The 26888-nt window shown below is 41.7% G+C and overlaps 1 protein-coding gene, 1 non-coding gene and 1 pseudogene across 3 annotated transcripts in view; 2 read left to right on the top strand and 1 right to left on the bottom strand.

Moving 5' to 3' along the window:
- The first annotated feature begins 4644 nt into the window (after window positions 1-4644).
- Window positions 4645-4749, top strand: LOC125117833 (U6 spliceosomal RNA). Its single transcript, XR_007132740.1, has one exon. It is a non-coding gene; the product is annotated as a U6 spliceosomal RNA (small nuclear RNA).
- Window positions 4750-7457: 2708 nt separating this feature from the next.
- The window catches only part of POLM (DNA polymerase mu), a 31454-nt gene continuing 12023 nt past the window's right edge, over window positions 7458-26888 (bottom strand). The window contains exon 13 of one of the 2 annotated variants that reach the window (XR_007132579.1): window positions 7458-7478. The gene's annotated coding sequence lies outside the window, so the exon portion shown is untranslated. Of the gene's footprint in view, window positions 7479-7762; window positions 8111-26888 lie in introns of those variants that run through there. The other variant, XR_007132580.1, reaches the window with a different exon arrangement.
- On the top strand, window positions 23749-24779 carry LOC125117335 (60S ribosomal protein L26-like; annotated as a pseudogene).

Here is a 26888-nt window from a genome sequence, read left to right as displayed (position 1 = left end):
CTGTTGTATCAGTGAATGGTATTGGCACTAGTTAAGCAATACATGCATAGAAGTGTTTAGGAAAAACTGTCATAAAGATGTTTCTTCTTGGCTTGCTGGCATGAAAACAGTCTTATATCCATGAATGGAAATGGCCCCTTATCTACAATGCATTAGAAAATTGTTTATGATCATGGCAATATGGATGGGTTTTTGGGGGGTTTTGGTTTGTTTGGTTTGTTTGTTTGCTATTTGAGGGCCACACCTGTGGTATATGGAGGTTCCAAGGCTAGGGATCCAATTGGAGCTGTAGCCATTGGCCTACACCATGGCTACAGCAACGTGCCATCCAAGCCATGTCTGCAACCTATACCACAGCTCACGGCAACGCCAGATCCCCAATCCACTGAGCAAGGCAAGGGATTGGACCCGCATCCTCATGGATCCTAGTCGGGTTCACTAATTGCTGAGCCATGAAGGGAACTCCCACAATACAGATGTTTTTTAAAGAAAGCTACTTGCATGTTGCATTGAGAATGGTGTTACAACAGTGAATAGCAGTGGTACCCGTTTGGCAGTGCATGTAGAAAACTGTAAAAGAGTACTCGTAGCAGTGGACGAGCGCAGAAAGCCCAGAAATAAACCCACACAATTATGGTCAATTAATCTATGACAAAGGAAGCAAGAATATGCAATGGAGAAAAAAGACAGCTTCTTCAATAAATGGTGCTGGGGAAACTGGACAGCAACACGCAAGGGAATGAAATTAGAATACTCTCTAACACCCTGCACAAAAATAAACACAAAATGGATTAAAGACCTAAACATAAGACTGGATACTATAAAACTCTTAGAGGAAAACATAGGCAGAACACTCTTTGACATAAATCACAGCAATATTTTTCTTCATCCATCACCTAGAGCAATGATAATAAAAGCAAAAATAAACAAATGGGACCTAATTAAACTTAAAAGATTTTGCACAAGAAACCATAAACAAAACAAAAAAGACAACACACAGAATGGGAGAAAATATTTGCAAATGAAGTGACTGACAAGGGATTAATCTCCAAAATCTACCAACAACACATGCAGCTCAATATCAAAAAAACCAAACAACCCAATCAAAAAATGGGCAGAAGATCTAAAGACATTTCTCCATAGAAGACATACAGATGGCCAAAAATGCATGAAAAGATACTCAACATCACTAATTATGAGAGAAATGCAAATCAAAACTACAATGAGGCATCACCTCACAGTAGTCAGAATGGCCATCATCAAAAAATCTACAAACAATAAATGCTGGAGAGGGTGTGGAGAACAGGGAACCCTCCTACACTGTTGGTGAGAATGTAAGCTGGTGTAACCACTATGGAGAATGGTATGGAGGCTCTTGTGATGTAGCAATCCCACTCCTGGGCATATACCCAGAGAAAACCATAATTCAAAAAGATACTTGCATCCTAATGTTCATAGCAGCACTATTTATAATAGCCAAGACTGGGAGCAATGTAAATATCCATTAACAGAAGATTGGATAAAGAAGAAAAGGTACATGTATACAATGGAATATTACTCAGCCATAAAAAAGAATGAAATTTGCAGCAACACGGATGGACCTGGAAATTATCATACTAAGTAAGTCAGGCAAAGACAAATATCATATAAGTTCACTAATATGTGGAATCTAACAAAAAATGATACAAAAGAACTTACAAAACAAAGATAGTCTCAAAGATTTTGAAACCAAATTCATGGTTACCAAAGGGGAAATATGGAGTGGTATGGATAAATTAGAGGGTTGGGATTGACATATACACACTACTATATATAAAATAGATAGGTAACAAGGACCTACTGTATAGCACGGGGTAATCTACTCAATACTGTGTAAGAACCTATATGGGAAAAGAATCCAAAAAGGAATATATATATAAATAAATAAATATATATATATATATATATATATATATATATATATATGATTTACTTTGATGTACATCTGAAACTAACACAACTTTTTAAGTCAACTGTATGCCAATAAAACCTATTTTTTAAATTTTTTGTTAAGGCCACCCCTGTGGCATATGGAAGTTCCTGGGTTAGGGATTGAATCGGAGCTGCAGCTGAGGCCTACGCCACAGCCACAGCAACACTGGATCTAAGCTGTATCTGTGACCTATGCTGCAGCTTGCGGCGCCACTGGATCCTTAACCCACCGAGCGAGGCCAGGGATTGAAGCCACATCCTCATGGCGACTATGTCAGGTCCTTAACCCACTAAGCCGCAATGGGAATTCCCAATAAAATTTGTTTTAAATAAATGAAAAAAAGAATACTTGTAATAAGGCTATGTCTGCTAGTACCACTTATTTCCTATGTTGAGAACAGTATTATATCATCTAATGGAATTTATACCTATTCTGCGAATCATGCACAATGTTTCATAACTATAATAAATAGATGTTACTGTGCCTGCTATTTGTTGGCTGCAGAGAAAACTGTATTATATGGAAGAATAGAAGAGAATTCTTCTTGAATGGAAGAGGCACCCATCCTGTAACACATGTTGAGAAGTGAAAGAACACAAATTAGAAGATATTTCTAGAAAGCTACCTGATGCTGCACTGAGAACATTGTTCTACGAAAGAAAGGAACTGTCACTCATTCTGCAATTCATGATTAAGACCAACTGTAACAAAAGATTTCTAGAACTGTTTGGTTTCTGTGTTTAGAGCACGGTTATGTCACTCAAAGGAGGTTACATCCGCTCTACGAAGCATGTGCAGAAGTGTTTAAAACCCTGTAACAAGACTGTTTCTGAAATGCTGCTGACATTCTGCACTGAGAACAGGGATACAGAAGGGGCACCACTTTGCAACGCATGTAGAGAGGTGTTTAAGAACCTTTGTGATAAAGATGTTTTTAAGAACGCTGCTTGCTGGCCCTGTGGAGAACTGTTTCCTCGGTGAATGGAAGTGGCACCATTTCTACAATGCCTGTCAAGAGGTGTTTAAAAATATAAGTAATAAAGATACGTCTGGAGTTCCCCTCATGGCTCAGCAGTAACGAACCTGACTGGTATCCACGAGGCAGCCGGTTAATTCCCTGGTCTTGATCGGTGGGTTAAGGATTCTCCCTTGCCAGGAGCTGTGGTGTAGGTCTCAGACATGGCTGAGATCGGGCGTTGCTGTGGCTGTGGTCTAGGCTGGCAGCTGTAGCTCTGATTCGACCCCTGGCCTGGGAACTTCCATATGCCATGAGTATGGCTCTAAAAGATTAAAAAAAAAAAAAAAGGTGTCTAAAAAGAATGTTTGGCAGGTGACTTGAGAGCAATGTTATATGAGGACCTGAATTTACGCCCATTCATTAAAGCATGGATAGAACTGTTTAAGAAGAATTTTATAAAGATTGTTCCAAGACCAGCACTTGCCTTCTGCACTGACAGCAGGTGTTGTGCCGTGGAGGAGTGTTACACACATGCTGCCGTGTACGCAGAGAAACACTCCTGACTAGAGGGTTTCTGAGAACCCCTTGGGGAGCTATACTGAAAACAGTGCACTGCCAATGCGAAGACATTGCACCTGCTCTCCAAGGCAGCGCAGAAGTCTTTCCGAACACCTACGAAAAAGATGTTTTTAAGAATCCTACTTGCACGTTGCCTTACAACAGTTTTATCAGCGCGTCGACATAAAGAAAAATGCACACCATGAGGGTTATGAGTTTTAAGTTTTATTCCGGGAACTTCCTGGGGATGGTAGCCCCAGGAGACAGCCTCTCAGCGGCTTTGAGGGACCTGCTCGGAAGAGGGATGGAGGGCAGCCAGTTTCTATGTGATTTTACATGTACAGTCTAGCATACATCTTGGGAAAGGATTACTGCTGGTCACAAAGAACAGACGACTCAAGTTAATGACTTGAGTGCTAAGATGCAAGAATCTGGGTTTGTTAAAATCCTTCCTGAGATCTGTTAAAGGGGCCTGCTTGTCCAAAGCACACTGAATCCTGGTATGGTCTTAATTTCCTCTCCAAGTGCATGTCTGGTCAACAACTGCATCGGGTTATAATTTAATCCTTGTAGAATTAGCGGGTAAAACAGTAAAAACACTGTTTTCTTTGTTTACAAGTGAATGGGAGTGGCACCCATCTGCAAAGCATTTGGAGAAGTGTTTAAAGACACTTGTTATAAGGACGTTTCTGAGAACACTACGTACTTGCTGCCTTTGGAGAAGTGTTATATCATTGACTGGGAGTTCACCTGTAATTCACATAGCGCAGTGTTTGAGAAAACTTGAAATATAGATGTTTCTAAGAATGTTACTTAATGCTGCAATGAGAAACATGACAGTCATTTAGCGGAAGTTATACTCATTCTGCAAAGAATGTATAGACATGATTAAGAACACGTGTGAAAGGAATTCCCATTGTGACTCAGTGGGTTAAGAACCCAACTAGTATCCATGAGGATGTGGGTTCGATCACTGGCCTTGCTCAGTTGGGGTAAGGATCCAGCATTGCCATGAGCTGCAGTGTAGGTCAGAGATCGAGGCTCAGGTCTGGCATTGCCATGGCTGTAGTGCAGGCTGGCAGCTGCAGCTCTGATTCAGCCCCTAACCCGGAAACTTCCCTATGCTGTGGGTGCGGCTCTAAAAACACACAAAAAAGTGCTTGTTTCAGCAGCACATATACTAAAATTGGAACGACACAGACGATTAGCATGGTCCCTGCGCAAGGATGACACACAGATTTATGAAGTGTTCCATATTGGGGGGGGGGGTTAATAGATGCAAACTATTGCCTTTGGAATGGATAAGCAGTGAGATCCTGCTGTTTAGCACTGGGAACTGCATCTAGTCACTTATGATGGAGCAGGATCATGTGAGAAAAAGAATGTATATATGTATATGTGAATGGGTCACCTTGCTGTACAGTAGAAAATTGAGAGAACACTGTAAACCAGCTATAATGGAAAAAATAAACATCATTATAAATTAAAAAAAAAACAAGCGTGATAAAAATGCTTCTAAGAATGCTCCTGACCTGACTTCCTGCACTGTTCATGGTGTTATATTAGTGAATGGAAGAGGCATACATTATGCAGCACGTGTAGACACGTGTTTAAGAGCAATTTAATAAAGATGCTTCTACGACCACTGCTTGCAGGCTCCATTAAGAACAGTGCTCCACCAGCGGCCGGGAGTTCTTCCTGTCTGCAGTGCGCATGCGAAGGTGTTTAAGAGCATCTGTGATAAAGATGCTCCTTGGAAAGTTACTCGCTTTCTGTGTCAAGGACCATGTTCTGTAAAGGGACGTCATACCCACTCTGTCACGCATGTAAGGAAATGTTAAAAAAAAAAAAAACCCACTGGGAGTAAAGATATTTCTAAGGCGGCTAGGAGCTTGTTGTTTGGATGCTATGCCCATCGTGGACAGAAAGGAAAGTGTACGACACAAAAAGCTACGAATTAAGCTTAATTCAGGGACCTCTCTGAGGACTTTAGCCCAGGAGACAGCCTCTCGGATCGCTCTGAGGAACTGCTCTGAAGAGGTCAGGGAGGAGCCAGGAACCGAGACCACGGGTACAGCGTCGAGTCCATTTCACCTGCGTTCACTAACCAAGGTCATTTTAAGACTTCCTCGTCCTCCATGTTGCCTAAATGATAACAGGTTTGCCCGAGTTGCTTTCCAGAACCTTGGAGGCAGCTCTGCCTCATTCCAGCTGAGCTGGTTCAGACCGCACAGGGCGCCCACAAGCGTCCACTTGGTGACCCTCCAACGTCAGAGGGCGGCACATTCCACCCTCAGATGGTGCGAAGCACCCCCGTTTGGAACAAGCAGGGGCCTGTAGTCTAGTGACGCCTACGCAGAAGGACTATTGCCCTTTCCCCAGGCTCCCCACGCCTTGGACCACCCTGTTTCTTTGTTTTGTTATCCCAGACATACCCCAAGATCCTTGCCTTCAGAGGGGCAGATCTAAAACTTTGTTCTCCCATCTCCTCCCCTGGCTGCCTTGCAAGTAAACCCTCTCTTTGCTGCTGACCTCAGCATCTCAATGTTTGTTTGCCTTGCTGTGCGCTGGGTGAAATAAATCTACTTTGAAACATACGTGACTTTTTGGCTGGGAAAAAAACATGCAGTTGAAGACCCAAAGATAACTGCTAATCACAAAGAATAGATACCTCGAGTTAATGATTTGATGGCTTTTCGTTTGCAGGTCATAGAAATTTTCTCCTAGATGCCCATCTTACCTCTCTAGGGGCCAGTCTATCCAAAGTGAAAACGCTTCCAGTTCTTCCTCATCCTGAAATCCCCTCGAGGCGCAATGTCAGTGGGTGACCACGGTGGCTGATGGCTGATCTCTAAAACTGGAACTGCCAATCATATTCCTTTCTTTTTTTTCTTTTTAGGGCCGCACCTGCAGCATAGGGAAATTCCCAGGCTAGGGGTTGGCCTCCACCACGGCCACGGCAACGTGGAATCCGAGCTGCACCTGCGACCTAAACCACAGCCCATGGCAACACTGGATCCTTAACCCACTGAGCGAGGCCAGGGATCGAACCCGCATCATCAGGGATATTTGTCAGGTTTGCAACCTGCTGACACAGTGGGAACTCCTGATATTCTTTTCTTTACACTATTCTCTGTGGCACGCACAGAAGCGTTTAAGAACACTTGTGATAAACATGTTTCTAACGATTTGCTTGCTGCATGGAGAACAATGTTCTACCAGTGAATAAAAGTGGCCCCAACTGTGCAGTGCAGGTGGAGAAGTGTTTAAGGACACCTGAAATAAAGATGTTTCTAAAATGCTACTTGCTTGCTGTGCGGAGAACAATGTTATTTCTGTGAATGGAAGGGGCGCCACATTCTGTAATGAATGGAAACAAATGTTTAGGATCACTAGTTATAATGCTGGAGAGGGTGTGGACAAAAGGGAACCCTCCTACACTGTGGGTGGAAATGTAAATTGGTGCAGCCACTATGGAGAACAGTATGAATGTTTCGGAAAGAACTAAGAGTAGGGTTAACATATGATCCAGTGATCCCACTCCTGGGCATATATCCAGAGAAAACTCTGATATTTGAAAAGATGCATGTACCCCAGTGTTCATCACAGAGCTATTTACAATAGCCAAGACATGGAAACAACCTAAATGTCCATCGATGAGAAATGGATAAAGAAGATGTGGTACATACATACAATGGAATACTACTCAGCCATATAAAAGAATTAAATAACACCCTTTGCAGCAACATGGATGGACCTAGAGCTTATACTAAGTGAAGTCAGTCAAAGACAAATACTGTACGATATCACTCTATGTGGAATCTAAAAGGTAATACAAATGAATTTATTTACAAAACAGACAGACCCACAGACATGGAAAACAAACTATGGTATCGAAGGGGAAGGAGGTAGTTCCCTGGTGGTGCAGCAGGTTTAGGATCCAGCGTTGTCACTGCTGCAGCTTGGGTCACGGCAGTGGGGACCTGGAAACTTTTATATGCCACGGAAGTAGCCAAAAAAAGGGAGGAGAGGGAGATAAATTATGACATTGGGAGTAACAGATACACCACTACTGTATATAAAATAGATAACAAGAATTTATGCATAGTACCGGAAACTATAGTCAATATCTTATAATAACCTATAATGGAAAAGAATCTGAAAAAGAATATATATATAAAAGAATATATATCTGAATCATTTTGCTGTACACCTGAAATGAACACAATATTGTAAATAAACTATCATTCCATAAAAATGATTTTTAAAAAATCCCTAAAGATCTTTTTAGAACTCTTTGAACCTGCTGCATTGAGAATAGTTTCACATCAGGGAACGGAAATTATACCTGTTTTGTTATGCATGTACCTGTTTTGTTATGCATGTGTTATGTATGTTTGAGAAGACTTGTAATAAACATTTTCTAAGCATGCACCTTCCTTGCTTCACTGAGTACAGTGCTATCTGCTTTGCCCTCTCTAACCATGTACAGAAGTGTTTAAGTACACCTGCAGCAAAGAGACTTCCATTTTAGACACGTTACTCAAAACTGATGTCCTCCAGTCTTCTTTATCGTACGTCACTTTTAAAGCAAACTAATCAATTGCCTGGAATAGTTATACCTGAAGAAAAACAAAGTTGGTATTGAGAAAACTTAATTTTACTCCCTATGAATTTGAGGAATAATACATATCAGTACTACTTTAAATTATTAAGCTAAAAAAATATTTTTTTTCCTGCACAAAATAAATGTGCACTGAAAAAAATGAACTATTCTTGAGCCACCTCTCTCCTTAGAGTTTTTGGGGAGTCAGTGGTTAAGAACTTAAACATCTGGTTTCGTACATCTGACACCTGTCTGTGATTATCCCTTTGGCGGGCTGTCAACACTCCAGGCAAGCCTGGGTTGAACAGCTATGCCCTGGGAGTAAGCTGTTTTCAAGGAAAAACTATAATTACATTCATTTATAACATGGGCAACCATTTAACAAAAGCATGACTTGGAGCCTACTAAAAGGCTTATTTTTCCATAGCAAATGATGAGAGAAAGATTAGCTAAATTAAAGAAAACTGCAACCATTGCTATTTATTGCTCACCCCTGGGTACGCATAGCAACAAAGAGAAGACAATGGATTCATGTGAGAGAGGGTTCAAGGGCGGAGGTGAAGCTTGAGTGGAAATTACCTGTTACTCAGATCTTCTGTTAGCCCTGAAATCCTATGTTTCTGGGGAAATGGAAGGATGGACCCAAATCGACAAAATGCACAGTAAAGGATGTCCAACGTGAGCAGTAATCAGACAGGTGTGTGTTGTGTCACGCATCAAACACCAGTTGACCTGGCTGGTCTCCAAGCTCCTTCCAAACCTGAGAGTCTATAAATAGATGCACAGCCTCGCCCTTGATGGTGTTGCCTCTTTTTTTTTTTTTTTTTTTTTGTCTTTTTGCCACTTCTAGGGCCACTCCCACAGCATATAGAGGTTCCCAGGCTAGGGGTCGAATCAGAGCTGTAGCCACCGGCCTACACCAGAGCCACAGCAACACAGGATCCGAGCCTCGTCTGCAACCAACACCACAGCTCACGGCAACGCCAGATCCTTAACCCACTGAGCAAGGCCAGGGATCGAACCCGCAACCTCATGGTTCCTAGTCAGATTTGTTAACCACTGCGCCACAATGGGAATTCCGGTTTTGTCTCTTAGTCTGGGAACTTCCATATGCTGCAGTTCCGCCCTCACTATCTGAACACGCTCAGCAGTACATAAAGTTTTGTTCATGGAAACATATTTTACATACAGTGTGTACTCAAGATGTACAACATGCAGTGTTGATACATTTGTATATCGTTTTAAAGTCGCCACTGTAGCAATAATTAGCACCACTGTCATGTAATTTTTCAGGGTCAAAATGATGCTTGAAATGATGATGCTCTAGTCTCTTAGAAACTCTGATGATTACAGGCAGGGAAGTGGTCCAAGATGGACATAGGAAGATCCTGACTCACCTCCTCCCACGGACACACCAAATCCAATGCACATCTACACATGGGACGATTCCTTCAGAAAAAAAATACCTGAAAACCGGCTGCACAGCTCCTACTCATTGAACGGGAAAAGGGGCATACTGAGGCAGGAAAGAGCGGCTGAGACGCAGTCTCACCATAAACCCTGCTCCTGGCATGAGGACCCGCAATCTGGAGGAAACCCACAGACCTGGGGCTTCCTCCTGAGGAGCAAAGGATTTGTACCCCACATCAGGCATCCCAACTCTTAAGACCTACACCTGAGAGATGAGCCCTCCAAACAGCTGGCTTTGAAAACCAATGGGTTGGAGAAACCCCAAATCTAAAAGCTGGGGTAGAATGGCCCCCAAACAATCATACTAGATGTACCCCAAAGTGTAAACAAGTTGTCTAAATAAATCTACACAGGGAGTTCCCTGATGGCCTAGTGAGTTAAAGATCTGGTGGTGTCACTACTATGGCTCAGGTCACTCTGTGGTACAAGTTCAATCCCCAGCCTGGAAATTCCTCCTGCCAAGGGTGTGGCAAAAAAAAAAAAAAAAAAAAAAATCTAAGCACTCCTAGGAACGGATGTTACAAGCTAAATCTTACCAAGAGGAATTCCTGTTGTGGCTCAGCAGAAACAAACCTGACTAGCATCCATGAAGATGCAGGTTCAATCCCTGGTCTCACTCAGTGGGTTAAGGATCTGGCATTTCCATGACCTGTGGTATAGTTCCCAGACTTGGTTTGGATCTGACATTGCTGTGTCTGTGGTATAGGCCAGCAGCTATAGCTCTGATTCGACCCCTAGCTTGGGACTCTCCATATGCAGTGGGTGCAGCCCTAAAAAGACCAAAAAAAAAAAAAAAAAATCTTACCAAGAAACAAAAGTGCCATGCTAGGCCTTCAAAAAAATACACTAAAATGTGACTATGACCCTGAAGCTTGGGGAGAGGAACAATTGTTTTTCAAGGATAACTGCCCTTAAAAGACAAGAGAAATAAAGAACTTCAACTTAAAAAAAAAAAGAAAAGAAAAGAAAATGGGGCTATAGCATCTCTGAGATCCAAAGGGCTGTAGCGAGATGAGACACTGCTCTTAAAGGACGTGTGCGCAGGCTCAGGCATCCCAGGGCCCAGCACAGAAGTGGCAGTTTGAAAAGCATCCAGACTAGGGAGTTCCTATTGTGGCTCAGTGGGTTATAAACCTGACTAGTTCCATGAGGATGAGAGTTCGATCCCTGGCTTCGTTCAGTAGATTAAGGATCCGTCATTTTTTTCTGTGAGCTGTGCTGTAGGTTGCAGATGTGGCTCAGATCCTGTGTGGCTGTGGATGTGGTGTAGGCCAGCAGCTGCAGCTCTGATTCGACCCCTAGCCTGGAAACTTCCATATGCTGCAGGTGCGGCCCTAAAAAAAAAGAAGAAAAAGAAAAAAGAAAGCATCCAAACAATATACATGAAAGAGATCCATTTGCTAATCTTTTTTTTCAAGTTTTGAGACATGACTGACACATCACTGTGTGAGTCTAAGGTGCACAGCACAATGGTTTGACCTGTACTGTGAAATGATGACCACAATAGATTTAATCAACATGCCTCATCTCTCGTATAGACGATGAAAAGAAATTTTCTCTTGTGATGCGAACTCTTAGGACCTGCTCTCTCAACAGCTTTCTGGTAAATGACACAGCAGCCTAACTGCAGACAGCACGTGGTATATTACCTCCCTAGTTCGATTCCCCTCATTACTGGAAGTTTGTACTTTTTGATCATCTTCCTCCAATTGCCCCTCCCCCTTCCCCCACCCTGGAAACCACAGCTCTGATTTCATTTTCTGTGAGTTTAGTGGTTTGGTTTTAGAGCCACATAAAAGTGAGTCATACCATATTGGCTTCTCTGTCTTATTTCACTTAGTATAATGCCTTCCATGGTCCATCCATATGGTCACAAACGGTAGGATTTTCCTTTCTTTTTTTTTTCTTTTTTTTTGGCTGCAGCCAGGGCATATGGAAGATTCCGGACCTGGGATCAAATCCAGGCCAGAGCTGAGACCTACGCCACAGCTGCAGCAATGCTGGATCCTTAACACACTGCACCAGGCTGGGGATCAAACAGGTGCCTCCACAGAGACAAGCCAGATCATTAACCCACTGCGACACAACAGGAATTCCAGGGTTTCCTTTTTAATGGCTGAATAATATTCCATTGTGAATGAACATGCACACACGAGCGCACACACACACACACACACACACACACACACATATATAAAATCACCTCTTCTTTTTCCATTCATCACTGATGGACACTAAAAATGTTCTCATACCTTAGCTGTTATAAATACTGCCGCTATGAACATGGGAGTACAGACAACTTTTCAAGTTAGTGTTTTGTTTCCTTTGGATATGTTCCCAGAAGTGAAATTGCTGGATTATACAATAGGTCTATTCTTAATTTTTTGAGAGTCTTCCATACTGCTTTTCACAGTTGCTGTACCAATATCCACTCCTACTAAGAGAGCACATGGGCTCCCTTTTCTCCGCATCCTCTCCACCATTTGTTATTTCTTGTCTTTTTGATAATAGACCTCCTAAGGGGTTTGAGGAGATAGTTCATTGTGGTTTTAAATTGTATTTCTCTAATGACCAGTGATTTGAGCATCTTTTTATGTACCTCTTGGCCATTTACATACTTTCTTTGGGAAAATGTCTATTCTGGCCTTTTGCCCATTTTATTTTATTTATTTATTTATTTTGCCTTTTTAGTGCCATACCCACAGCACATGGAGGTTCCCAGGATAAAGGTCCAGTTGGAGCTACAGCTGCTGGCCTGCACCACAGCCACAGCAACACCAGATCTGAGCCATGTCTGCGACCTACACCACAGCTCGTGGTCACGCCAGATCCATAACCCACTGAGCGAGGGCAGGGATCAAACCTGCAGCCTCATGGTTCCTAGTTGGATTTGTTTCCATTGCACCACTATGGGAACTCCCTTTTTGCCCATTTTTAAATCAGATTTTTTTTTCATTTTTATTTTTGTTATTGAGTTCTGTGAGTTCTTTATACATTCTGGTTATTAACCCCTTATCAGGTATATTGTTTGCAAATATTTTCCCCCATTCAGTAAGTTGTCCTCACTTTGTGGATGGCTTCTTTTTCTGTGAGGAAGATTTATAGTTTGATGTAGTTTCACTTTATTTTTGTTGTTTTTGTTTAGGCTTTAGGTGTGATTTCCAAACATCGTAACAAAACCCAGGTCAAGGAGTTTGTTTCTTTATGTTTTCTTCTAGGATTTTCATGACTTTAAGACTTACATAAGTCCTTTCAAGTTAATTTTTGTGAATGGTGTAAGTTTGGGGTCAAGTTTCATTCTTTTACATGCACATATCCAATATTCCCAATACCACTTATTGAAAAGTCTCTTCTCCATTGCATATTCTTGGCTCCCTATCAGTTATTAGTTCAGTGCATAGTTCAGTTTATTTCTGGGCTCTCAGTTATATTTCATCAGACTATTAATCTGTTTTTTATGCCAGTACCATACTGTTTTGATGACTATAGCTTTATAATATAGCTTGACATCAGGAAATGTGATGCTTCCTGCATTGTTCTTTCTCAAGATTTATTTGGCTGTTTGAGTTTTTTTGGTTCCATACAAATTTAGGACAGTTTTTCTGTTTCTGTAAAACAAAAGTCATTAGACTCTTGATAGGGGTTGCATTGACTCTATAGATGGCTTTTAGTAGTACTGACATATTAATAAATATTAACTTTTCCAATCCATGACAACTTTCCATTTATTTGTGTCTTCACTTGCTAATCTCAAAAGTGTCCACTGGAGGGGCTGGGGCCTGTTGGGAGACTCTCCAGGGATGGGGGCCATTTTCCTGCTCTCCCTCTACCTTGCTACAGCCTGCAGGTGGTGGGCACCAATTTTGTCCTCAGTAGGTGCCATCTTTGTGCTCTCCTTCTGTCTTGCTAAAACTCTATCTTCCTAAAACCAATCCTGCTAAAACCACAGCAGCTGAAGCTTTGATTGGACCCCTAGCCTGGGAACCTCCATACACTGTGAGTGTGGCCCTAAAAAGCAAAAAAAGGCTCAAAACTTCTGTAACCTGGGGAAGGACACAGACCTCAAGATTCGGCAAACCCAGAGAATTCAAAATAAGATAAACCACAAAAGATCCACACCAAGACATATTATGCTTAAAATGTCAAATTTTAAAGATAGAGGATCTTAAAAGCAGATAGAGAAAAAAATTTTTTTTTATCTATACAAAGGAACCACCATAAGGCTATCACTAGATTTTTCATTAGAATCTTTGCAGACCAGAGGGAGTGGCATAATATACTCAAAGTGCCGAAAGATAAAAATTTCCAACCAAGAATATTCTACACAGCAAAGTTATCATTAAAAATTGAAGAAGAGATAATCTTTCAGATTAGCAAAAGCAAAAGGAGTTTGTCACCACAAAACTGGCCTTAGAAGGAATGTTAAAGGTACATCTTTATGCTGAAAAGTTGGGGAGCTAATTAGTAACACACAAAAAAAAAAAAAAGAAAAAAGAAAAAAGAAAGAATAAATCTCATTGGCAAAAGTAAACATATAGTAAAGGTGGTAGATTAATCACGTGTAAAACTAGTGTTAAGGAGTTCCCATTGTGGCTCAGTGGTTAACGAATCTGACTAGTGTCCATGAGGATGTGGGTTCGATCCCTGGCCTTGCTCAGTGGATAAGGATCCAGTGTTGCCATAAGCTGTGCTGTAGGTTGCAGATGCGGCTCAGGTCCTGCATTGCTGTGGCTGTGGCATAGGCTGGCATCTGCAGCTCTTATTAGACCCCTAGCCTGGGAACCTCCACATGCTGTGGGTATGGCCCTAAAAAGCAAAAACAAACAAACAAAAACTAGTATTAAGGTTAAAAGAAAAAAATCAGGAGTTCCCATCATGGTGCAATGGAATCAGGGGTATCTTGGGAGCACTTGGACATGGGTTCATTCCCTAGCCTGGCACAGTGGGTTAAGGATCTAGCATTGCCACAGCTTCAGCTTAGGTCACAGCTGCAGCTCAGATCTGATCCTTGGCCCAGAAACTCCATGTGCTTCAGGGCAGCCAAAAAAAAAAAAAAATCAGTGGAAATAATTGTAGCTACAATAACTAATTAAGGGATGCACAAGATAAAAAGACAAAGTGTAACATCAAAATTACTCCCATGGGGTGAGTAAAAATGGCAAGTTTTAGAATCTGTTGGAGTTTAAGTTGTTACCAACTTAAAATATATTGCTATGAATATATGTTGTTATATGTAAGGGTCAGGGTAACCACAATGCAAAAACAAAGAGTAGATACACAAAAGATAAGGAGGAAGGAATCTAAGCACGCCACTACAGAAAGTCATCACACTACAAAGGAAAAGAGAGTAAGAAAAAATGAAAGAAAAGGAGACACTACAGAAGAGCCTGAAAACAAGTAACAAAATAACAAGTACATACCTATCAATAATCACTTGAAATGCAAGTGGATTAAGTCCACCAATCAAAAGACAGAGAGTGGCTGAATAGATTTAAAAAAAAAAAAAAAAGATCTATATGTAGGATGCCCATAAGACATTCACCTCAGATGTAAAGACACATACAGACCAAAAGTGAAAGGAAGAAAAACGATGTTTCATGCAAATGGAAACCAAAAGAAAGCTGGGGGGGTATCTATTCTTATATCCAACAAAAGACACTTTAAAACAAAGACTGTAATAAGAAACAAAGAAGGTCATTACATAATAACAAAAGAGTCAATCCAACAAAAGACATAACATTTTTAAATATGTATGCACCCAACATGGGGGCATTTTTTAAAAATTTTTTTGATTTTGTAGGGCCACATCTGTGGCATATGGAGGTTCCCAGTCCTAGAAGTCTAATCAGAGCTGTAGCTGCCACCCTACACCGCAGCCACAGCAATGCCAAATCTGAGCCACATCTGTGACCTATACCACTGCTCAGGGCAATGCCAGATCCTTAACCCACTGAGTGAGGCCAGGGATCAAACCCGCAACCTCATAGTTACTAGTCGGATTCATTTCCCCTGAGTCACTATAGGAACTCCAGGGGACATTATAATTTTAAAGCTGATGTTACCAGACCTAAAGGGAGAAATAGATATAGCAATACAATAATACCAGGGGACATTAATACCCCATTTATACCAATGGATAGACAGAAAATCCATAAGAAAACACCAGCATTAAAAAGACATAAGCAGACAGGCTTAATAAATATAGAAAAAAATATATTAAAATTCCATCCAAAAGCAGTAGCTTGTTCTTCTCAAGTACACATGCAACATTCTCCAGGACAGATCATATCTAGGCCACAAAACAGGTCTTAATAAGTTTAGGAAGATTGAAATCACATCGAGATTTGGAGTTCCCTTCATGGCACAGCGGAAACAAATCTGACTAGGAACCATGAGATTGTGGGTTTGATCCCTGGCCTCGCTCAGTGGGTTAAGGATCTGGCATTGCTGTGGATGTGGCATATGTCGGCAGCTATAGCTCCAATTGGACCCCTAGCCTGGGAACCTCCCTATGCCACGGGTGCCGCCCTAAAAAGCAGAAAGTAAAATAAATAAATCATACCAAGATTCATTTAGGACCACAATGATATGGAACTAGAAGTTTTTTTTTTCATTTTTTAAAGTTTTATTGAGGATAGTAGAAGTACAATGCTGTGATATTTTCTGCTGTATAATAAAGTGACTCAGTTATACATATACACACATGCATTCTTTTTCCCTTATGGATTATCATGGAATACTGGGGAGAGTTCTCTGTGATATACAGCAGGTCCCCATTGGCCAGTCATTCCACACATTGCAGTGTGCATATGCCAATCCCAAAACCCCAGGCCATCCCTCTCCGCTACCTGTCCCCTTTGGTAACCAAAAATTTGTTTTCAAAGTCTATGAGTCTGTTTCTGATCTACAAATAAGTTCATTTGTGTTCTTTTTTTTTTCAGATGTCACATATAAGCAATAACATATGATGTTTGTCTTTCACTAGCTTCAATTAGTATAATAATCTCTAGGTCCATCCACATTGTTGCAAATGGTATTATTTCATTATTTTTTATGACTGAGTAGTGTTCTATCGTGCATATGGACTACATCTTCTTAATCCATTCATCTGTCAAGGGACATTTAGGTTGTTTCCATGTCTTGGTTTTTGCGGACAGTGCTGCTATGAACATGCATGTATCTTTTTGAATCACAGTTTCTTCTGGATATATGCCCAGGAAGGGGATTGCTGGATAATAGGGTAGTTTTATATTTAATTTTCTGAGGAACCACCACACTGTTTTCTATAGCAGTTGCACTAATTTACATTCCCACCAATGTAATAGGGTATAAGAGGGTTCCTTTTCTCCACACCCTCTCTAGAATTTGTTATTTGTAGACTTATTAATGATAGCCATTCTGACCAGCATGAGGTGGTACCTCACTGTAGCTATGATTTGCATTTCTCTAATAATTAGTGATGTTGAGCCTCTTTTCGTGTGCCTGCTAGCCACTTGTACTTCTTCTTTGGAGAAACGCCTCTTTAGGTCTTCTGCCCATTTTTCAATTGGGTTGTTTGGTTATTGGTGGTGAGTTGCATAAATTGTTTGTATATTTTGGAGATTAAGCACTTGTCAGTTGCATCATTTGCAACTATTTTCTCCCATTCCATAGGTTGTCGATACAAGTGTTTTTAGACAGTTCACTATACAGACTACAGAATGGAGATTATGTTCATTCACTGAAATCACTATTCTGAATGCTGCTTGTAAGTTGTAATAAATATGTTTGTTTGTAAGAACAAAAGTATTCTGAAACACCACAACATGCATTTTAAAAATCAGAGATCAATTCCATTCACTGAAATAACATGGTGTGACCTAAACTTGCAAGCTGTGTTCTTAGATTACAAATGATTTAAACACTTCACTACAGGCATTAGAGAAGGGTGATCACCGCTGCAATAACACTGTTCTGGTGGCAGCTTGAAAGTGTAATTCTTAGAAATAGCTTAATTGCAAATATTCTTAAGATTTCAGTATTTATACGACATACAGGTATTTTTTCCATTCACTGAAAGAATACTGGATGGAACAAAACTTGCAAGTAGCATTCTTGGAAACACCTTTTTTACAGGTGTTCTTAAACCCTTCACTCAAGATATTATAGAATGTGTGTAATTTGTTTCACTGAAGTAACACTGGTCTGACTGCTTTGTACAAGCAGCATTCTCAGAAGCTCCTTATTGCAAGTGTCCCTAGCCACTTCACAAAACGGAGATGACTTGCAGTCACTAAAACAGCACTGTTTTCAAGTTGTGCTGTAGCATTATCTTCATTAGAAGTGGCTTTGAACCCTTCACTACACACATCACAGAATAGAGATCACTATCCTTTGCTGAAATAACACTCATCTGAATGCGATTTGCAAGCAGCAGTGTAAGAAACACATTTCTTACACATATTTTTAAACAAGTCACTCCTTGAATTACACAAAGTACCTACAAGTCTTTACATTAAATATGTCCGTTGTACTGTTTGTACAGTTCGTACAGTTACAGAATGGGTATCCATTCACTGAACTATCACTGCTGAACGCAGCTTGCGACTAGCTTCTAAGAAATATCTTATTATAAGCCATGACAAACAAGCATTAAAGGACAATAAGAGCATGTAACCCTGTGAACAACTCTACATACATAAATTCAATAGCTTAGATAAAATGGACTGATTCATTTGAAAGTCACAAACTAACAAAACTCACCCAAGAGTAGATAAATCTAAATAGTCTGTGTCTATTAAAGAAACTGAATTTACAGGTTAAAATCTTTCAAGAGAGAGCTTTCCAGGCCCAGAAGTTTTCGCTGGTGAGTTCTATTTTTTCATATGTTTTCATCTTTTTTTATTTTAAGTGAGAATTACTACTATTTTTAATATTTATTTATTTACTTTTAAGGACCACACCTATGGCATATGGAGTCTCCCAGGCTAGGGGTCCAACAGGAGCTACAGCTGCTGGCCTATGCCACAGCCATAGCAACGCAGTATCCGAGGCTCATCTGTGACCTGCACCAGAGTTCATGGAATGCCCTGATCCTTAACCCACTGAGCGAGGCCAGGGATTGAACCCACAACCTTGTGTTTCCTAGTCGGATTCATTTCTGCTGTGCCCTAATGGGATCTCCTGGTGAATTCTATTAAACATTTAAAGAAGAAAAAATAATTCTACACAATATATCTTCCAAAAAACAAAAGATGAGGGAACACTTCCCAGCAATAACAATACCAAAGCCAGATGAAGGCAGTACAAGAAAACTAGAGACCAACATCCTTCATTAACAAAGACACACATATCCTCAACAAAATACTAGCAAGACAAACGCAGGAGCATATAAAAAATAACACTACACCAAGACTAAGTGGTATGTACCCCAGGAATGCAAAGCTGGTTTAATATTCCAAAAACCAACCAATGCTAATTGCTAAAGAAGAAAATAACCATGACCATGTTACTTGATGCAGAAAAAGCATCTGACAAAACCCAACACCCATATGTTATGAAAACTCTCAGAAAACTAGTAACAGAGGTAAATTTCCTTAACCTGATAAACGGTACTTACAAAAACTCTACCTATAACATTATACTTAATGGTGAAACACGGAAACTTAAAGTGGGAAACAAAGATGTCCACTCTCATTATGCCTAAGCAACATAGTTCTAGCCAGTGCAGTAAGACAAGAAAAAAAAAAAAAAGGCAACCAGATCATCAGATCACGAAAGGAGAAATGAATTTATTCTTATTCACAGACAATGTGATTGTTTATGTGGAAGATTAAATGGAATCTACCAAAAATCTTTTAAAACTAAAAGTGAGTTCTGCAAGGTTTCAAGGTCATCACATGAAAAATCAATTGATTTTTATGTGCTAGCAAGAAACAACTGGAAAAGGAAACACAATTTTATAATAGCTCCAGATAATGAAATATGTATGTATAAAGGTAATAAAACAAGTACTGGGTTTATATGTTGAAAACCTACTAAACTAGCAAGAAACCAAAGAAGGCCAAAGATGTTTCCCCAAATTGTCCTAAAGGTTCAGTGCAATTCCAATCAAGATCTCAAAAAATTACTTAATAAATAAAGACAAGCTGATTCTAAAATTTCTTTGGAAAGTCAAAGGAAACAGAATAGTCAAAACAATTTTAAAAAGAAAAAAGTTAGAGGGCTCACATTATCTGACATTAAGCATTACTCTAAAATTCAAGTTAATCAAGTTTAAATAGTACCTTTTTTTCTTTTTAGGGGCACACCTGCAGCATATGGAAGTTTCTGGGCTAGGGGTCGAGCTGGAGTTGGAGCCTAAGCCACAGCCACAGCCATGCCAGATCCGAGCCACATCTGTGACCTACGCCGCAGCTTGCAGCAACACCAGTTCCTTAACCCACTGAGTGAGGCCAGGGATCAAGCCTGCACCGTCAGGGACACTATGTGAGGATCTTAACTACTGAGCCATAAGAGGAACTCCTAAATGGTATTTTTGAAGGAATAAACACAGAGGTAAATGGAATAGAGTCCAGAGATGGTTCCACATAAAAATAGAAAATTGATTTTTCACAAAGGCCCAAAGGCAATGAAGTAGAAAAAGGATGGTTTTTTCAACAAATGGTGCCAGAAAAAATTGGACATCCATACACAAATCAATGAACTTCGACCTAAACCCCATGCTTTAAACAAAAATTAATTTGAAATGAATTATAGGCCTAAATGTAACCTCTAGAAGAAAATAGTCAAATGTAAACATTTGCCTAGAAGAAAATAGACAAAAATGTTTGCAACTGGGGTCACTTGGGGCCAGAGACATGGCCCAAAAGCATGAGAAAAAAAAAACTGGTAAACTAGACTTCATCAAAATTTAAAAGGTCTGCTCTGAAAAATACACTGGTAAGAGAAGGAAAAGATAATCTACAAACTGGGAGAAAATATTTACCAATCATATAACTAACAAAGGACTTATATGCAGTATGCATAAAGAACTCAAAATTCAACAGTAAGAAAACCAGCAATTCAATTTTTTAAAAAATAAGCAAAAAATCTGAGCAGACACTTTACCAGAGAGAATATATAGATGGTTAGTTAGCCAGTGAAAAGCCGGTCAACACTATAGATACTCAGGGAATGCAAATTAAAACCACAGTGAGCCACTGCTATACACCATAGAGTAGTTAAATACTGAGAATATAAGTGTTGGCAAGGATACAGAGCACCTGGTGACTGGTGAATGTCTAATTCACATGTGTGGCTTTCCTCACTAGCGCACTGCAAAGTGATACGGGCCCAATGGAAAACAACATGGCACTCTCTTATAAAGTTAAACATACACTTACCATATAACATGGTAATGCTATATCTTATTATTTACCCAAGAGAAATGAAAAGCTATGTTCACACAAAAACCTGTATACACTTGTTCTATTCATAATCACTACAACCTGGAAACAATTCAAATGTTCAATAGGTGAATGGGAAACTGTGGACTATCCATGGCACAGAATATTATGCAAAAAGAAAGAAGAACAGATGAATCTCAAAGGCATTACGCTAATAAGAGAGACCAGACTCAAAAGGTTACATATGGTCTGGCTCCACTTATATGACACTTGGAGAAGGCAAAACTATAGGGACACTGAAAAATCAGATGCATGGGTTTGTAATGGGAGAGCTTATGATCACAATAAAACAGAATGAGCAGCTGTCCTGATTTTGATGGAGATGAATGGGCCTAAAGGTGTGATAAACCTGTGCACCGGAAGAGTCCATTCTACTGTGTGTTAATTTTAAAAATACAGTTTTTATGTGGCGATTGGCCAGGAAAGTCCACACCTGACAAAGAGATTTTCGAGTGGGAAGAGTAACTTTGGTGGATGGTACAGCAAAGCCAAAGGCCCTAAGGCGAGAGCACACCTGGAGATTTGAGGAGCAGAGGATACCATGCAGCCAGCCCCACTCAGGCGGAGGGTGAGGGTATCTAGGACAGTTCAAGTGGGAGAGCAGTGACGAAGGTATGCACCTGGCTTATCACAGGGCAGTAGGGTTTGGGGCGGGGTTCAGGGTAGGCAGTGTAGGAGCTAAGGCCAGTGGGGGCATGGGTGAAAACAGAAATGCTAGGACCCTGGGGGCTATGGTGAGGACTTTGGCTTTACTGAGGTGTGGGGAACTGCTGGATAGCTTTGAGCCAGGAGTGACAGATACCATGTGACCTGCTTTTCAGACTTTTGAGACCAGACTTTAAAGGCAAAAAGGCAGAGACAGGCAGTCTGGTTGGGAGATGTGGGCCTAACCCAGCAGGAGGTGGTAGGTCAGCACTAGAGGTCCTCTTTCTCCCACCTCCCTACTCCTCGGCTACCTCTGGCTCCAGATGCCCCTGGAACACCCTTTAGTGCCCCCGCAAAGACTCCTAGCAGGCAAGACCCAGACTCCGCCTCTGAGCTCAGAGACCCCAGGGCTAGAAGCTGAATTGGACATATTGTGCAAAGCCCTTGCCATCTACCCAGGCTCAGTAACAAGCCCAGAAACAAAGCCCCATTCAGTTCTTACTCACAGGAGAGGAGCCAGAGACCTCTGGCCCAGGACCACAGAGCTAGGAAAGCTCTGTAAAAAGTTAATAAACAAAAAATTTAATTAAGAGTGGGGAGACCAGAAGGGGGAGCTCTTATGCCCTGCAGCCACAGCAGAGCCCAACAGGAAGAAGAAACATTCTCTATATTGGCGACAACTCAGCCAATGAAAAAAACGTAGACTCTGTGTCCTACAGTCCCCCTGCCCCCTGCTTCCCTTGCCACATGGGGACTTGCATGTGGCTCGCCATGATGGCAGACTGTGAATTGCAGTTCTCTGCTGATCTCAAATAAACCCATTTTTGTGGGAGAAATAACTGGCACTTTATTTATTCCAACACTTTGGTGACTTGCGCAGGGATCCAGAGGAGACCCCCAACGGGCTGGTAAGTGAACAGATGCAGTGCACATGAGAGGCCACTGCTGCTCACTGATTTCCTCATTGATCCTGGAATTCAAAAGTATTTCTTTCTCCTGGGTCTGAGCCTCCACCCTCTGCATTTTGAATCTCTCCAAGCTTTAGCAGGCATCTCTCAAGCTTTAGCTTGGATCTATACTTTATCCTTTCTGTTTAAGGCCCTGTTCTGTACTTGAGTACTCGTTTGGAATTTCAGTCTCATTTTGAAATCAGACTGCTCCAGTTGGAGCCGGCTAGCCTTCAGCCCATTCCTTTGGGAACAGAGGCTATTTCATTGGAACTGTGCCAGTTCAGCCTTCAGGCCATTCTTTTGGAATAGGGGTTGTTCTATGGGGACGCTGCTGAGATGCCATCTGCTGGCTCTGCTAGGACCAACCTGTTCCTTTAGAACTGGCTGGTGTTAGGCCAGCAGGCTGTTTGAGATATTTGAACTGTTTGAGCTATAAGCTGTTTAAGCTGTAAGCTGCTTGAGCTGTTTAGGCTTTTTAAAAATTCTCTTAGAGAAAGACCTCTGAGAAATGAGATCCCAGTTACCTAAATATTTTGAGGGCACCTCCCCACCACAGGGACTCTGGCCGACATTATGTTGAAAAACTGCAGCCGTTCCTTCTGAAAATTTCTAACCAAATGGACCAGCCTAACCAAAGGCAATTTAGCATGCCAATGGCCATGATGAGGAAATTTTTAAATGTTCAAACCTATTTTTCTTAAGACCAAAGTGGACAACCAGAGCCCTAAAATTTCCCAAACTGAATGGAATGCCTATTTGGATTGGTAGCTTGAGGCTTCCAAACATGATCAGCAGCCTAAAATTGATTTTAGGCAAAATAAGACTTGGAGACTGGGGCAAACAAATGATTTAAAAGATGATGTGGTTCCCAGAGCCTCAGGCTTTTCCACCTCAGCTTGTCTCCAGTTCGCCTCCCACACCATCCTGTCTTTCCCTGAGCCCCACGTGCTGACGCCCACCTCTGGGCCATCTCCCTCTTCTACCCCACCCCACCTACACCTGCTCTAGAGCCCCCCATTCCCCTACACTAATCCTCTCTCTGAATTTCCTTTTTTCTCTCAAACTCTCCCCACTTTTCCTCCAAACCTATCAGAGCCTGTCTCTTTAAATTTAAGCCTTCTGAGGATCCAGAAACTAAAACCTTAATTTTGTATATCCCCTGGATGAAAGCTGAACTGTGAGCCACAGACAAAGATTTTTCCAAAGTAACCAAAGATCCTCACAGATGTGCTGAGGAATTTAATATAGTCATTCAAACTCAGAAACTGGTTTGTCTGACTTCTATCAGCTAGTTTCTATGCTTGATGGTGAAGGCCAGGCCAGCACTGGATGAAAACCACTAACTGGGGAAATCCTGAAAGGCCTCCAGCCTGTTAACTTAATATAGGATCAGGCTCAGGCAACTGCTAGGCAACTTCATGGGGCAATTCCTACAGCTTTTCCAAAGCCTGTTGATTGGAACAAAATACAGGTTTCCACACAAAAACTTAATGAATGTGCCTATGATTATTATAATCAATTTCAGATTTTTAAAGAAAATTCTGGTCTTCCTTCAGGTGTTAATTCTACCCAGACAGCTTTTAACTCTATGTGTATGAGGAGGCTGAAGCAAGACCCTTCCCTTCTAGCAAAAAAGGACCAGGATGAAATGGGAAACTCCGCCCACCCCAGGTTTAATTAATCTGGCAAAACAGCTCTCACACTCCAGGCGAGGCACCTAAAAGGGAAATGGCTCTTCCCTTTCGGGGCCATTGCTGAAGCGGCAGCGGCCAAAATGAGGTTCAATCCCTTGTGACCTCTGATTGAAGCAAGAACCATAAAAGGCATTTCAATGCACCTCTCACATTCGCAGGAAGATTATGTCTTTCCAAAGAGCTGAGACACAAGTACAACGTCTGATCCATGCCCATCCTAAAGGATGATGACGTTCAGGTTGTACGAGGGCACTACGAAGGGCAGCAGGCTGGCAAAGTCCAGGTTGACTGGAGAAACCGCGTCATCTACACTGAATGAGCGCAGTGGGAGAAGGCTCATGGCACAACCGTCCATGTGGGCATTCACCCCTGTGAGGTGGTTGGGGACCACCAGACTAAAACTGGACAAGGATCACAAAAAGATAAATGCCACATCTCACCAAGCAGGAAAGGAAAAGGGCAAATATAAGGAAGAAACAATTGAAAAGATGCAGGAATAAAATAATCTTGTATAGAACTTTCCTTAAAAACTTAAAATGAAAATAATAGGCGAGGGGGGGGTGGCTAAAATTCTTTCTCTTCCACTCCAGCCAATGAAGGCTCCTAAATGAAACCCAAACCCTCCTAGCTTCTGCTGTTATTGCAAAGAGCCAGGACTTTGGGAAAGAGGTTGTGATAAACTGTCTTCCCAGTTCTCCATGATGGGGCTCCAAGGACCTACAGGGGTTCTTCAATCCTCCCTCTTAACTGGCTTAGAGAAACATTTCTCCAGATTGGGGGCGAATCACCTCTAGACCTAGCTGACACTGCAGCCACTCTCAAGGCTCAGCCTCACTACTACAAAGCAGCCCCTGGCTCAGGGTAACCAGTTCAGAGAGGGGGGCTCTCCCGGGAACTTTAAGAAGCTCCTGTCTCTGAACCTGTTCCAGTCTATTTAGGCCCTTCGAGATGTCACACGCTCTTTTCTCCTCAGTTCCTCAACCTCTATCCATGCCTCAGGCTGAGACTTCTCAGAGAAGTATGGTGCCAGAATTTCTTTCTCCCAAGAGGGAGAAATAATTCCAGAATTTTCGGTAGTCAAAGTAACCTGGCAGATGAATTCAGTGACCTTTTGACATCTCTGATTTGCTCCATCTCTGATGATACTACAGCTGATTCTGGAAACAGATCATTTGTCCCTAAATCAGTTACCATCCTCCTTATAGAAGAAAATCAATGGATATGGGCAAAATTCATTGTGCACTTCCCGTGAACATACAAACAGATTCCTCGAAAACTTTTCCCAGAATTAATCAACATATAAGAAGCCATTCATTCAAGACATAAAGCCCATAACTGAGATTACAAGGTTCAAGGCCTCACTATCCCTTGGACTAGCGCCCGTATACTCCCGTCATACAGGGGACAAAACTGAAAGGTCCGGGACCTCCAAGCAACAAACACCTGTTGCTTCTCTTGACGCTAACAGCCGTTTCCACAGGAAGTAAATTCTTTGCAGTGACGGACTTGTGCAGTGCATTCCTTAGTATTCCAGTTGATGAAACTAGCCAGTGCCTTTTCGCCTTCACTTGAGAAGGAAAACTTCTCCTGGACAGTTAATACCTCAGGGTTTTATCGAGAGTCCTTACTTCTCACAAATCCTGAAGGCTGATCTGGATGACATACAGCTTCCTGGAGGCTCTACTTTGTTGTAAGGTGTGAATGACTTGCTTCTCAGACCTCCTCAGAGGGAGTCATCATGCACCTGCTTAAGCCTCTAGCCTTAAAGGGCCCTAAGGAGTGAGGACAAGTTGCAGTTTGCCCATACCCAGGTTCATTATTAAGGGTATCTGATATCAGCACGAGGGCTACACCTAGATCCGAACCTCATGGCGTCCGAGGTTTCCTGTGCTGAGGTTTTCTCGGGCTAGTTGGTTATTGCCAAAATTAGGTTCCAAATTTCTCTCTTATGGCCAAGCTTCTATATATTTTATTGAACAACTCTGGTCCAATTTTATGGGAAGAACCAAATGTCAAAGTTTTTTGTTTTTTCCCCATACCTGCAGCATGTAGAAGTTCCCAGGCCACAGATTGAATGTACACCACAGCAATGACCATGCCTTTTCCTCAACCCACTAGGCCACCAGGGAACTCCTGATGACATAGCTTTTAAAGACTTAAAGGAGTTTAATGAACTCACCTGCCCTTGGGCATCCCAGTGATCAGATTCCCTTTGTGTACATGAAAAGGCAGGGAATGCTCTGCGGAGACTCACCCCAACACGGGGACCACCATCGGCCCATGGGGTATCACAGCCAGCAACAGCAATGGGACTCTGTAGCATAGAATACCTCTCCTGCCTACAGCCGTCACGGCCACTGCCCCTGCAGTTAAGGCCACTGAGAATAGCATTGTGGGATCTCCTTCAATCATTTCCGCACCTCATGCAATAGCCCTCCCGCATTCTCATCACACTCAACATTTCTGTCAGCTGCCTCACCTCCTGGGAGCCCTTTTGCTAGTGGCTCTTCACCTAATTCTTTTACGCTATGAGGACTTGAACCTTGCTACCCCATTAAGGCCCTTGCAGCTGCTTAACCCTGCAGGACCACCTCCTGACGGCTCGTGAA

This window comes from Phacochoerus africanus, chromosome 16, assembly GCF_016906955.1.
Source record: "Phacochoerus africanus isolate WHEZ1 chromosome 16, ROS_Pafr_v1, whole genome shotgun sequence".
In the NCBI taxonomy this organism is placed as follows: domain Eukaryota; kingdom Metazoa; phylum Chordata; class Mammalia; order Artiodactyla; family Suidae; genus Phacochoerus; species Phacochoerus africanus.
Note: the sequence above shows the minus strand (reverse complement) of the source record. Positions and strands in the feature narration are given on the sequence as shown.